At 43.7% G+C, this 11,839-nt stretch overlaps 1 long non-coding RNA gene across 3 annotated transcripts; it reads right to left on the bottom strand.

Annotated features, from left to right (window-relative positions):
- Window positions 1-764: 764 nt before the first annotated feature.
- Window positions 765-11,544, bottom strand: LOC135319973 (uncharacterized). 3 transcript variants are annotated; one of them, XR_010379099.1, is made up of 3 exons: window positions 11,490-11,544; window positions 9,611-9,723; window positions 765-1,881 (listed from the first exon to the last, which is right to left on the bottom strand). It is a non-coding gene; the product is annotated as an uncharacterized LOC135319973 (long non-coding RNA). The 3 variants fall into 3 exon arrangements; XR_010379102.1 differs by lacking the exon at window positions 11,490-11,544 and adding an exon at window positions 10,666-10,789; XR_010379101.1 differs by lacking the exon at window positions 11,490-11,544 and adding an exon at window positions 9,860-9,924.
- Window positions 11,545-11,839: the final 295 nt, after the last annotated feature.

Here is an 11,839-nt window from a genome sequence, read left to right as displayed (position 1 = left end):
ACGTTATTGAAACACCTACAAATAATTTACCACATGGTAAGATCAATCAATGACTCAGCAATTGACAAGCTATAATTTAAAAAATGGATGTTATTCAAGCTACACCCTTAAACCACAGTGCAATAAATTTAGAACTGAAATAGTAGCCAACTAAAGCTCTTTACATAGAAATAAAAAAAAATGGATAGCTTACAATTCTTTACTGACTTTTAATACGAATTTTGAGAATCAAAATTGGCATTAGAAACTCTTTTAACATAACTCACTATTTTGTACACCAGAAACTTTATTTCAATAAAAAAGAAACTCTCAAAATTAGTCAGAATATTCATCAATTCCTATGAGAGACACACACACAAAAAAAGCAACAATCAGAGTTAATTCATGATGCTCTAAAGCATTATTAGAAAAAAATAGTTTAAAATAAAATATTCTACTCAAAATCTAGAAACAGATAAGTAACATGCAAGTAAAACAGGAGAAATTTTAAAGAAAAATAATGTTTTAAACAATATTTAAAATATAAAAATATGTATGGTAGTTTGAAAAGAGCCACCAACCTACTTTGCAAATTAGTTGAAGGAAATAAGATAATTGAATATAACTACAAATAATGAGAAAACTTTTTTCATTAAAAAGAGATCTATGTGTATGTAAAATAATGCATATATTTTAAAAATCTAGACTCTAAATTAAGTTCACTGTTTCTAGAAAAAATGCAAATTACTAAAACTGAGTCAAGAAGGAGTAGATAATCTTGACAGACCAATTGCAAATAAATAAAATATACAAAATATAACGCAAAATATTTTCTTAAAAGGACACTAAAAACTTTCCACTCTAATGTGGCTGATTAAATCCTTCATTTCTCATTTATTCTCAAATGTAAAAAAGTAACTGGGAAAATAAGAAAAAAATATAAATCTAATGTTTTGTTGAGGTATGTGGGCTACTTAAATTCCTGAACAATGAAATAGGAGGGGGCTGCCCAAATCAGTAAATATAAAACAGGGAAGGACATGGGAAAAGAATGTCCCAAGTTTTATTTTTAATTTATTCATTTATATTTTATTTATTTATTCACTTATATTTTAGTTATTTACTCATTTATTTTTATTGAAGTATAGCTCACTTACAACATTGTATTAGTTTCAGGTGTACAGCATAAGGATTCAATAGTTTTATAGGTTATACTCCATCTAAACTTATTGCCAAAAAATGGCTACAGTTCCAGCGCTATACCACAGATCCTTGTTGCTTATCTGTTTTCTACATAGTAGTTCATGTCTCTTAATCCCCTACCCATCTCTGTCCCCTCCCCCTTTCCCTCTCCCCACTGGTAACCACTACTTTGTTCTCTGCATCTGAGTCTGTTTCTGTTTTGTGACACACACTTGATTGTATTATTTTTCACATTCTGAATATAAGTAATAATGTAGAGTATTTGTCTTCCTCTGTATGACTTATCTCACTAAGCAAATAATCCTAAAATTTGTATGGAACCAAAAAAGACCCGGAATTACCAAAGCAATCTTGAGGAAAAAGAACAAAGCCTGGAGGTATCACACTTCCTGACTTCAGACTGTGCTTACAAAGCTACAGAACGCCCATGACTTTGGAGCTCAGAGAATGTTGGTAACACATATCTTTCTAGTGTAAGTAGCACACTCTAGAGTGAAAGCAACATTTTTTTCTTTATAACAACAGGACCAGGGCCTAGAGGACATCACTGGGAATGTGCACGGCTTTGGTTCTGAGAGAGGAGGAGAGCTCACCGGGAATCTTCACAGACAAGCTGCATCTGCAGGAAGCAGGACATGAGGCAGTGGACATGGGGAAAATGCACACTGGGAGCAGCTCTGCAGAACTGATTCTGGCAGACTGGGGAGAGACAACAATGAAAAAATCTTGATTTTATCTTTCTGGACTGGCACATGACTTGGGCACCTCTCTACATATTTGGAAAAGAGCTTGGCCTGGATTTCTAGTCGAAATGAAAAAAAAGTTCTTAAAAATAAAAGAGCTAGCTGGTATTTATACAAAAATACATTTAAAAAAAGAGAACAAAATAAAATGACAGATAATGGAAGACTCTAGAAAACAAAACTGCTTTTCATAGAATGGTGAAAGGTGTTACTAAATGTATTATGGGAAACATGACTTAAAGCAATTGTTTTCATAAAAGTAGAAAAAAGATATACAAGAGTTTAAGAAATATATGGGAAGCCTACAGAATGAAAGAAGAGTTGGCAAAGTACAGAAAATAAGTAGAATATTAAAAGTAATCAGAGAAAAAAAGATGAAATGGAAGCAGCATTAACACACAGACAAAGGCTGGACAGTACTGAGATCACAGTAAATTATACTGAAGGGTACAGAGGCCGTGAGTGATTCAAAACAAGCAAATGAAATGGAAGTGATCAAGAGTTAAAAAGAATTTGAGAGAAAATTATAAATCAAATAAACGTCATCCTCAAGTTGCTTCTGCCCCTGTAATAGAAAAGAACAAATCTGATTCCATATGAGATCTGTTCCTCTGACTTTAAACCTGTGCCCTGTTTCCTAGGTTTAGTCTTGTTGGTTCTGCACGTTTTGTAAAACAATGTTGCCTAGAGCCTGAAATAGACAGGAGAGCCTATTCTCAAGGCTCTGACTTTGAAGGATATTAACACTTTTCCATTCTTATAAAGATAACAAGTTACAGAATAGAAAATAACATTTGTTTGTTGGAGGTTTACAGGGATGTGACCCAGGTGAAGAGCTGCAGGAACAAAGGATTCTAACAACAAAGAATTCCTACGCCAAGAAGTCTGCAACAACTCAGCATTCCCGCTTCCCCTTTTTAATATAAAAGGAGCCTGAATTCTGACTTGGGGAAGATGGTTCTCCAGGACATTAGTCGGCCATCTTCTTGGTCAGCTGGCTTTCCAATTAAAGTTGCCATTCCTTGCCCCAAAACCTGGTCTCCCGATTTACTGGCCTGTCATGCAGCGAGCAGAACAAGTTTGGACTCAGTAACACAAACATACATTGAAAGTATCCATTTGGTGTATTTAATGACTTCCTTCCACTGGTTTTTCTTCCTGACTTTTTCTTCTCTTGACCACTCCTGCTATGTTTATGAAATATCTGTCATGTGGACACATTTCCATCTCTAGCCACTACGCTTCCAGGTAAGAACTGATGCCAAGAAGGCAATGGAAGTTGCTAGAAGGTATTACCTGGCCAGAAAAGGGCAGAAGTGGGTTCTGTGATGTTCAGGAACAGGCTGGGACACCTGACAAGATGTCATAAGTACAGATAGACAGCTGGGCACCAAAGGAGAAGCTTCTAAGCCTCCAGGAGGGACTTGTTGGATAAGAAGGAAAAGTCCCAGACTATAGCTCTGATCCCACCACGAGCTTCCTGGGCGAGGCTGGGCAAGTCACTTAAGTTCCCTAGGCCCATGCTGTCCACCATGGGAGCCACCAGCCACATGCAGGATTATGAAGTTATTCTGTAGCCAGACAGAATTATAAATACACATTTTACTCCAAAGGCTCAGCGTGTATGATGTTTAGAAACATTAGTGGTTTTCTTGCCCTAACAGGTTATTTTTGTATGTCTAGCTTTCTGTGGTTTGTAATGCGCGTGACTAGTGATTCCCTTATAGTGACGTATTTTGAAATTATAAGTTACTGGACACAGTATCATCATCTCACAGTTGAAAAAAAAAATGATCCACATAAGCCAGGCCATCTGATGTAGTAGTTATGAGCAGGGGCTCTGGGGCCAGCCCGCCTGAGTATAAATTCTCACTCTGCCTCCGGGGGGTTCTGTGTGAATCCTGGACAAATTCTTTTTTTTTTTTTTAACTTATTTCTGCCCCTTTTCTTTATCTTTTAAATGGTGAGGAACATGTAGACTCTATCTCCTACTGTGTTGGCAGGATTAAATGAGTAAACATCTGTGCTGCCCACTTCCCTGGGTTTCAGCATCTCCAGGCAATCAGTGCCAAACTCAGAGGCATTCTCCACTGTCTTTGTCAGTCTGGGATGCTGTAACAAATTACCGTGGGTCGGGTGGCTTAAACAACCAGCATATTCCTCAAGTTTTGGACGCTGAGATGTTCAAGATCAAGGTATCTGGGAGAGGACTGGTTTCATGGCTTGAAGATGGCTGTCTTCCCACTATCTCCATGGGGTGGAGAGCAGAGAGAAGCAAGCTTTCTATAGCCCCTTATAAGGGCACTAATCCCATTCATGAGGCCTTTACTCTTATTGCCTATTTTAGCCTAATGGCTTCCCAAAGGCCCCACCTCCCAACACCATCACCCTGGGAGATGGGGTTTCAACATATAGATTTTGAGGGGATGCAAACATTCAGTCCACACATCGGCTAACTCTCCCCAACATGCAGTCATCAAACCTGTACTAATTCCTTCAAAGTAATGCTTCTCTCTGCCCATTACCCTTCCTACATCCACTACCATTGAAGCCCTGTGACATTTTACTGCTTAGTTTCCTGGTAGAGGTTTAGTTGATTCCTCTACTCCAATGCTGTCCTCGCTTCAGTCTGCGTAACAGCCCTGCCAGGTAGTTCTCCCTAAAACTCGGCTTGAGGGCACTACCTTCCCATCTCACCTGGTTGTTTTTTAGGTGTAAATGTCAGAATCCCCTCCACACCCCATCCCAGAACTTTAATCCCTTACACACCCCCTCCCTATGTTACTTTTCTATTACAACTATAACAGAATTCCAGAAACTTACTGGCTTAAACCAGCACGGATTTATCACCTTATGGCTGTGGAGGTCAGAGATCCAACACAGTTCTCATTGGGCTAAATTCAAGGTACCAGCAGGGTGCCTGCCTTCTAGAGGGTCTAGAAGAGAATGTTTCCTTGCTTTTTCCAGTTTCCAGAGGTCACCCACCTTCCTTAGCTTGTGCCCCACGGCTTCCTCCATTTTCATGGCCAGCAGCCTTTCTGAACATCGCTCCATGGCTGCACCTCCCTCTGACCCTAAACTCAGATGGGAAATGTCCTCTGCTAGTAAGGACCCCTGTGATTACCCTGGGCCCACCTGGACAATCCAGGCTACTCTCCCTATCACCTCATCTCAGGATCCCCTTGTCCCACCCCACTCAGGCATTATGTATGTGGCTGTGACACTCACCTTGGGTAACGTTTCCTGTCGTGAGCAATTTAAGGTTCAAGGCACATATGAATGGCTTTTTGTTTTTCTTCCTTAGTCTTTCCACGTTCAGTACATCTGGTGAGATTATATGAATCCTGTTTATTTGTGGCCCTGCACTAATCTCTAACAATGTATCATGGGTTTAAAAGGCTAATAGACAATTTAGAAGACAGAAATCCTCTAAGATTTTTGTCCTAAAATATCTGTCATCTCTTTTGCCGTGTATAGTAACATGTCACAGGTGGCCACCCTGTGGCGGGGGAGGGACATGATTCTGCCACCACACTCCCCTCATTCTCACCAACGTGCTGGTCTCCTAACCGAGGATCTATGCTCCCCGCTTTGCTCAGTTCCTGTTCCCACCCTTTCCTTCATTCACCACATCAGGATTTCATGGTCACATTCTTCTCTAAATGAACAGATACTGTGCATCTAATGCTTAATAATTGTTCTCAGTGTATATGCTCACACTCACCTACACTATCCCCATCATCTCTATTTTCCTAGAATCTTCCAGAGGAGTCAGTTCCATGATGATGATGATGATGATGATGATACTGACAGTGATGACAGGGGCCTCTCAAGGATTCTGACAAAGAGGGAATCAATGAAGAGAGGGAATCTTTGCAAATTTGCCCCAGAAACAGGCTTAAAGGTAAATAACTGCTATAGTGTTTAATGAAATTGACTAATATTTAATTATTTTTAAATGTTTATACCACTGTATTTAAAATTTTAAAGGAAATTTTCATTCACACTAACCAAAGTTTGACTTTAGGGCCAATATCTAAGAGGATGTCTAGCTTCTAACAAATTGCCCACTGGACTTTTAAACATGTGATCCTTTAAAAAAGCTTAGTGCTGGGCTGAAAATAAGCAGGATTCATGTAATCTCACCAGACACAGTGAATGTGGAAAGACTAAGGAAGAAAAACAAAAGGCCATTCATAACGTCTTGAACCTTATGTTGCTCACAGGAGAGAATGTTAGCCAAGGTGAGTGTCACGTCAACCTGACGCCTGAGTGGGATGGGGAAGCTGATCTTCCTCATCAGACATTTATGCTGATTTGTTAGATGCCAACACAGTTTCCTCATTGGATTTGCCTTTAACAAGTATGGAAGAATTTAGGTTCTACCAAAAGCAGACTAAACATTTTCCCCTGCCGTCAGATCTCTGGACTGAATGTCCCCACAAAAAGGACATGATTATGTTTCATAGGGAAGTCTTCCTGAGAAGCAACAGGATTTTCGAGGGCAGAACTGCAGGGCCCCCCATGGAGGGCTGGAGGAGGGCTAGAGGGGACACTGGAAAAACAGGAGTGAGTTCAGATACTGCTGCTCAGGTCGCAAAAGACAGCATGGCTATCTCTAAGGATATGACATTCTCCCAAAGTTCCCTGAGTGAAGGAGCCTGTGAACACTAAGCAGGTTGTTAAGACACAGCAGCACATAATTTGCATCACAACTCAATTACAGTATGTTTTGATATTTGGAAAATAATTAGCCCATTGCTCTTTGAAACTGCAGCAGTAGCAATAGAATTAAAAAAGACTGAGCCGTCTTGGAGACAACAATCAATAAACAATTCTAAATCTGCAGGATTCCTTGACGATATGCAAGCAATGAGCTAGATGTGTGCTGCAGATGCCTCTGACTGCAGGGCTCACTCCTGCAAAGCATAGAACTAGTTTTCTCAGCAGACAGAGGGAACCAAGTCAAGATTCCTGATCTTGAGAGGTTTACTATATGGCAGGAAAGATCAGACAAGTACATATAGCCAAATATGAATAAATGTAATCAAATATTATGAAATGTGAATGGAGCACAGACGAAAGAGAAATTCCTTTCACCTGGTGTCTGGAGAGACTTCTTCAGAAATTGTGGCTTTGGAGATAGCCAAAGACATGGGTGGAATTTTGGCAGAACAGGATATAAGGAAGGGAACTTAAAAACTGATTCTAAAATTCATATAAAAATGCAAAAGATCCCAAATATTCAAAACAATTTTAAACAGGAAAAACAAAGTTGGAAGACTGACACTATCTGATTTTCAGACTTAAAAAAAAAATCTACAGTAATCAGAAAGTATGCTATTAGTGTAAAACATGAAAACAGAATAATGGAGCAGAATAAAATGTTCAGAACTAAATCAACACTTATATAGAGGGAGGGTACAGTTCAGTGGTAGAGTGCAAGCTTAGAATGCACAAAGTCCTGGGTTCGATCCCCAGGACCTCTGTTAAATAAATAAATAAAATAAAATAAATAAATAAATAAATAAATAAATAAAAATAAACCTAATTGCTTTCCCCACAAGATAAAAAATTTAAAAATTAAAAATTAAAAATAAACCAACACATATGGACTATTGATTCTCAGTAAGGATGTAGTGGAGGGTCTTTTCAACAAGCAGTGCTGGAACAATTAGATATCCACATGAAAAAAAAAAAAATGACCTGTCATCCAAATCTCATCATATACAGAAAAATTAACTCAAAATGGATCATAGATCTTCATAGAAAATCGAAAACTATAAAACATCTAGGAGACAAAAGCATAGGCTTAAACTTTAAGATCTTGGGTTTGGCAAATATTTCCCTGCTATAACACCAAAAGTCTAATCTATTTAAAAAAGAAACCAATATAGTGAACTTTATCAAAATGAAGACTCTTCAAAGCTCTTTTTAAACACCGCTGAGCAAATGAAAAGACAAGCCATAGACAGAATCTATTTGTAGATCATATATCTGATAAAGGATGATATGATACAAAGATCTCTCTTTGCATCTAAGGAACAACAAAAGGCAGGAGGACAGTTTTGTGGCTGATGGATGTGTTCACTGTCTTGAGTGTGGTCATGGTTTCTTGGGGATATACTTATGTCAAAGTGTACTAAGTTGTACACTTACATATGTGAAAATTATTCTGCCAAGTATACCTCAAAGCTGTTTTAAGAAAGAAGACGCCAGTCCTGACCCACCTCAGTGCCTGATTGGAGTGAGATGATCAGTCCCTCACCCTGTCTGCCTGACGGGAAGGTAGAAAACCTCTCATGGAAGATAATATATGGATTTTTCATTCACAATGTCTGCCATGTAATAGAAAATTCCTAGATATGCAACATGTCAAGACTATATGATGGATAATATGAGAATAAGAAACATTAGACAATGGATGCAACCTCCCAGGTGATGTAGGCATCAGAATTAACAATAAAGACTATAAAATAATTACTTTTAATATATTCAAGAAAATAAAGAAATGATGGTGAAATAGATGACAGGATAAAGACTTTCACCAGAGAAATATACTGGAATGTATTTTTAAGAAAAATCAAACAGATACTCTAGAACTGAAGCTTTCAGTTCTGGAAACAGGTGAACAGAGCTAATTCGGATCTCTTTTTAAGTAAAACTTTTTAGTAATGCTGGATAAAATACAACAACAAAAATAATACAGAGCTAACTATGGAGAGAGAAGTTCCCAGGTGACAATATAAAGAGGTGTCATGTTTGTCAAGCCACTGTTCTACCCACGTGTCTCCCCTGATTCCCAGAACTGACAGTGCAGCCCCATTGGGCAGAAATACCACCATTTCACAATGCATACGCAGGGCACCCGACTGACAGATACAATCAGCGATAGGAGAGGGGACAAAGCTCAGGTTCCTGATCCCTTGTTTCACTTACTGTGGGACAAATGATCAATTAAAGGGTAATAAATCAGTAAACGAGTGAATAACATGACTCTAGTTAGTCCCACGAGTGCCTGGAAGAGCGAGCCTGGGCATACTGAGAACCATAACAGCCCATCTACTTAATTGCCATCCTCCCCAGATCTATGTAAAGGTTACTTCCACGCAGGCAGTGACTCCCGAAGGGCAAGAATCATGTCTGAACACACTCTCAAATCCAGAACAGAACCTGCCAACAATTAGGCTCTGGAGTCTGTGTTTAGCGAGTGTGGAATCTCAGTGATGCCAGCTCTTAGACCTTGCCTTCCCATCCCACCCCTCACGATATGGCCCTGATGACCAGCTCTCCCGGGGCTGGGGCCACGGAACCCATTTACAGGACTGGAAGAATCTGATCATGTAAACCACCCCCCAGAATATCATCAAGAGTCACCTGCATTTCAGGGATCAGTAATCCCAGAAGCTTTGCAGTTCAGGCAGCTGAGAGATTTTTATATCAGCTCTGTCTTCTACTGTGACGGCCTGGGTGACATCAGACAAGGAATTCTCAAAAGCCTGAGCTTTTCCTTTCAGGAATAATCTAATTAACCAATCTCATTGACCATTTAACAAATGTGATGTGAAGATCAATGATTTACACAGGAGGACAACATTCACTAGGTCGTGGATTTAGAATCAGAGAAAAATCATTTGAGAAAGATTGACAGAATGTAGCTTTAATGCAAATTTAAGTGTTCTTACCTTTCAGTAAATCATCTTCTTCCCCTACTTATCACTTCACCCAAGTTTAAAAGATGTTTGAGAACAGGGATGAGTGTGCCAGCAATCTGGGACCCAATAACCTAAAATGTCACCTAGGAAAAAGAGGGGAGTAACACATTTTTAAAAAGCATGGTGAGGATGGCGGGGCCATCCCCCAACTCCAGACTAAGAAGCTCTGAGTAATAGCTTTCCTGCCTGCCTGGGGCATCAGCTGATGGGAAAACCCACCCAGAAACCTCACTGTCCAGCAGCTCCTCCGTAACACAGGCTACACTTTCTCAGAATTAAGAATTGGGGCCAGTGACCCCTTCGCTGAAGAATAAAGACAAAGGAGAACAAGAGAGTTCTTCCCCTCCCCAGGGGAGAGCCCAGACCTTGGGCTGCATGCACTGCGCCCACCTCCCAGGAGAAGGATAAACTGGAGAAGGACGTCCTGCGAAACTGGGGCAGCAAATGTTGAGATGGGAACAAATTGACCGGCTGGCCAGGGACAGCCCCCTCCGTCGCTGCCTTGGTGGCTGCCTCCGCCCCCTCAGCACATCCTGCCCACCTCCGGTGGTTAAGCTGTCAGGGAAACTGTGCTTTGCGACCTGGGGCAACAGAGGCTGTCCCCAGGCCAAGCTGCGGGGGAGAGGGGAGCTAAACCACCAGCTCCCAAGCGGCAGGCTCCACACCCCCGCCAACACCCCGCCGCCCCCGCACCCTAATGCACCCCCGGGGCAATATGACCCTGAGAAGTGTGATGGGAACGAGTGGCAGCAGAGGCCGCCCCACGTCAGGCCTCCAGAGAGATGGGAGCTTATCCTCCAGCTCGCCAGGGGCAGCCCCCCTCTCCTCTCCACCCCCTGATCTCACCGCGCCCACCTCCCAGGAGCAACCTGACCGGGTGTGGGGTGTCAGGCGAATCGTGGGCGGGAGAGGCCGTCCCCAGGCCAGGTCAGGGGAGAGGAGAAGTGGCCCCATTAGGCAGCTGCGACGGCCGGCTGCCCCTGCCCCTCGACCTCATTGCGTCCGCCTCCCAGGAGCAAGCTGACCTGGAGACGGGCATCCGGCTTCTTGGGCAGCAGAGGACGCAGCACCCAGGTTTGGCCGCGGGGAAGAGGGGAGCAAATGGACAGGCTCCGCGCTGCAGGTCCTCTACCCCAGCCGTCGCCACCCCCGCACATTAAAGGCACCGCCCAGGGCGCCCCTCCCCCAGCAGGCTGAATGGGACAGGTGTGTCTGGTGATCTGGGGCAGGAGAGGCCGCTCCCACACCAGGCCATCGGGGAGACGGGAGCCAATCCACCAGCTCCCCAAGGCAGCCTCCTACCCCCGCAGCAGCCACCACTCTTGCCCCCTGACCTCACGGTGGCCTCCTCTGGGGAGCAGGCTGACCTGGAGATGGACGTTCAGCGAACTTGGGACAACAGGGACCGCCCCCAGGGTAAACAATGGGGGAAAATGGGAGCAAGTGGACCGGCTCCATGGGAAAACCTGCCGCTGCTGCCACCACCCCCAAAGTACCACGCCCGCCTCCCGGGTCAGGCCGACTAGGATACACGTGTCCCGTAACCCAGGGCAACAGAGACCACCCCCAGGACAAGCCGCGGGGAAGATGGGAGCAAATGGGCCCGCTTCCCCGCTGCAGGCCCCCGACCTCCGCCACCCCAGCACCCTGACTACCCTGCCTCCCGCCCCCAGTTGGCTAAGTGGGACAGGGGTGTCCCGGGATCTGGGGCAGCAGAGGCCGCTCCCAGGCCCGGCAGCCGGGACAAGGCAGCTATTCCACCAGGTCGCCAGGGGCAGCCCCTCCCCGCCCCCCTGCCGCTGCCACCGCCCCCTGACCTAACCGCCCCACCTCCCAGGAGCAAGCTTACCTGGAGTCCAACATCTGGCGAATCTCCGGCGGCCAACGCCCCCCCAAGCCAGGCTGCAGGGAAGAGAAGAAATCGACCGGCTTGCCCGGGCAGCCTCCCACCCGCCACCGCCGCCGACGCCGCCGCCCCAAACCATTGCACTAGCCTCCCAGGGTCAGGCTGACTGCGAGGATGTGCACTTGCCTTCTGATCCTACCCAAGTGCCTGAGCACCTCCCTGCACCCCTACACTCCCTGCACCTCTGCACCCCTGCCACTCTCTGTCCTTCCTCACTGCCTGCACCCCCGCATCCCCTGAACTGCCTGCACCCTCCACAGCCCCTGCACCCCTGCCACCACTTACACCTTTGC

The sequence above is a fragment of the Camelus dromedarius genome, chromosome 35, assembly GCF_036321535.1.
Source record: "Camelus dromedarius isolate mCamDro1 chromosome 35, mCamDro1.pat, whole genome shotgun sequence".
In the NCBI taxonomy this organism is placed as follows: domain Eukaryota; kingdom Metazoa; phylum Chordata; class Mammalia; order Artiodactyla; family Camelidae; genus Camelus; species Camelus dromedarius.
Note: the sequence above shows the minus strand (reverse complement) of the source record. Positions and strands in the feature narration are given on the sequence as shown.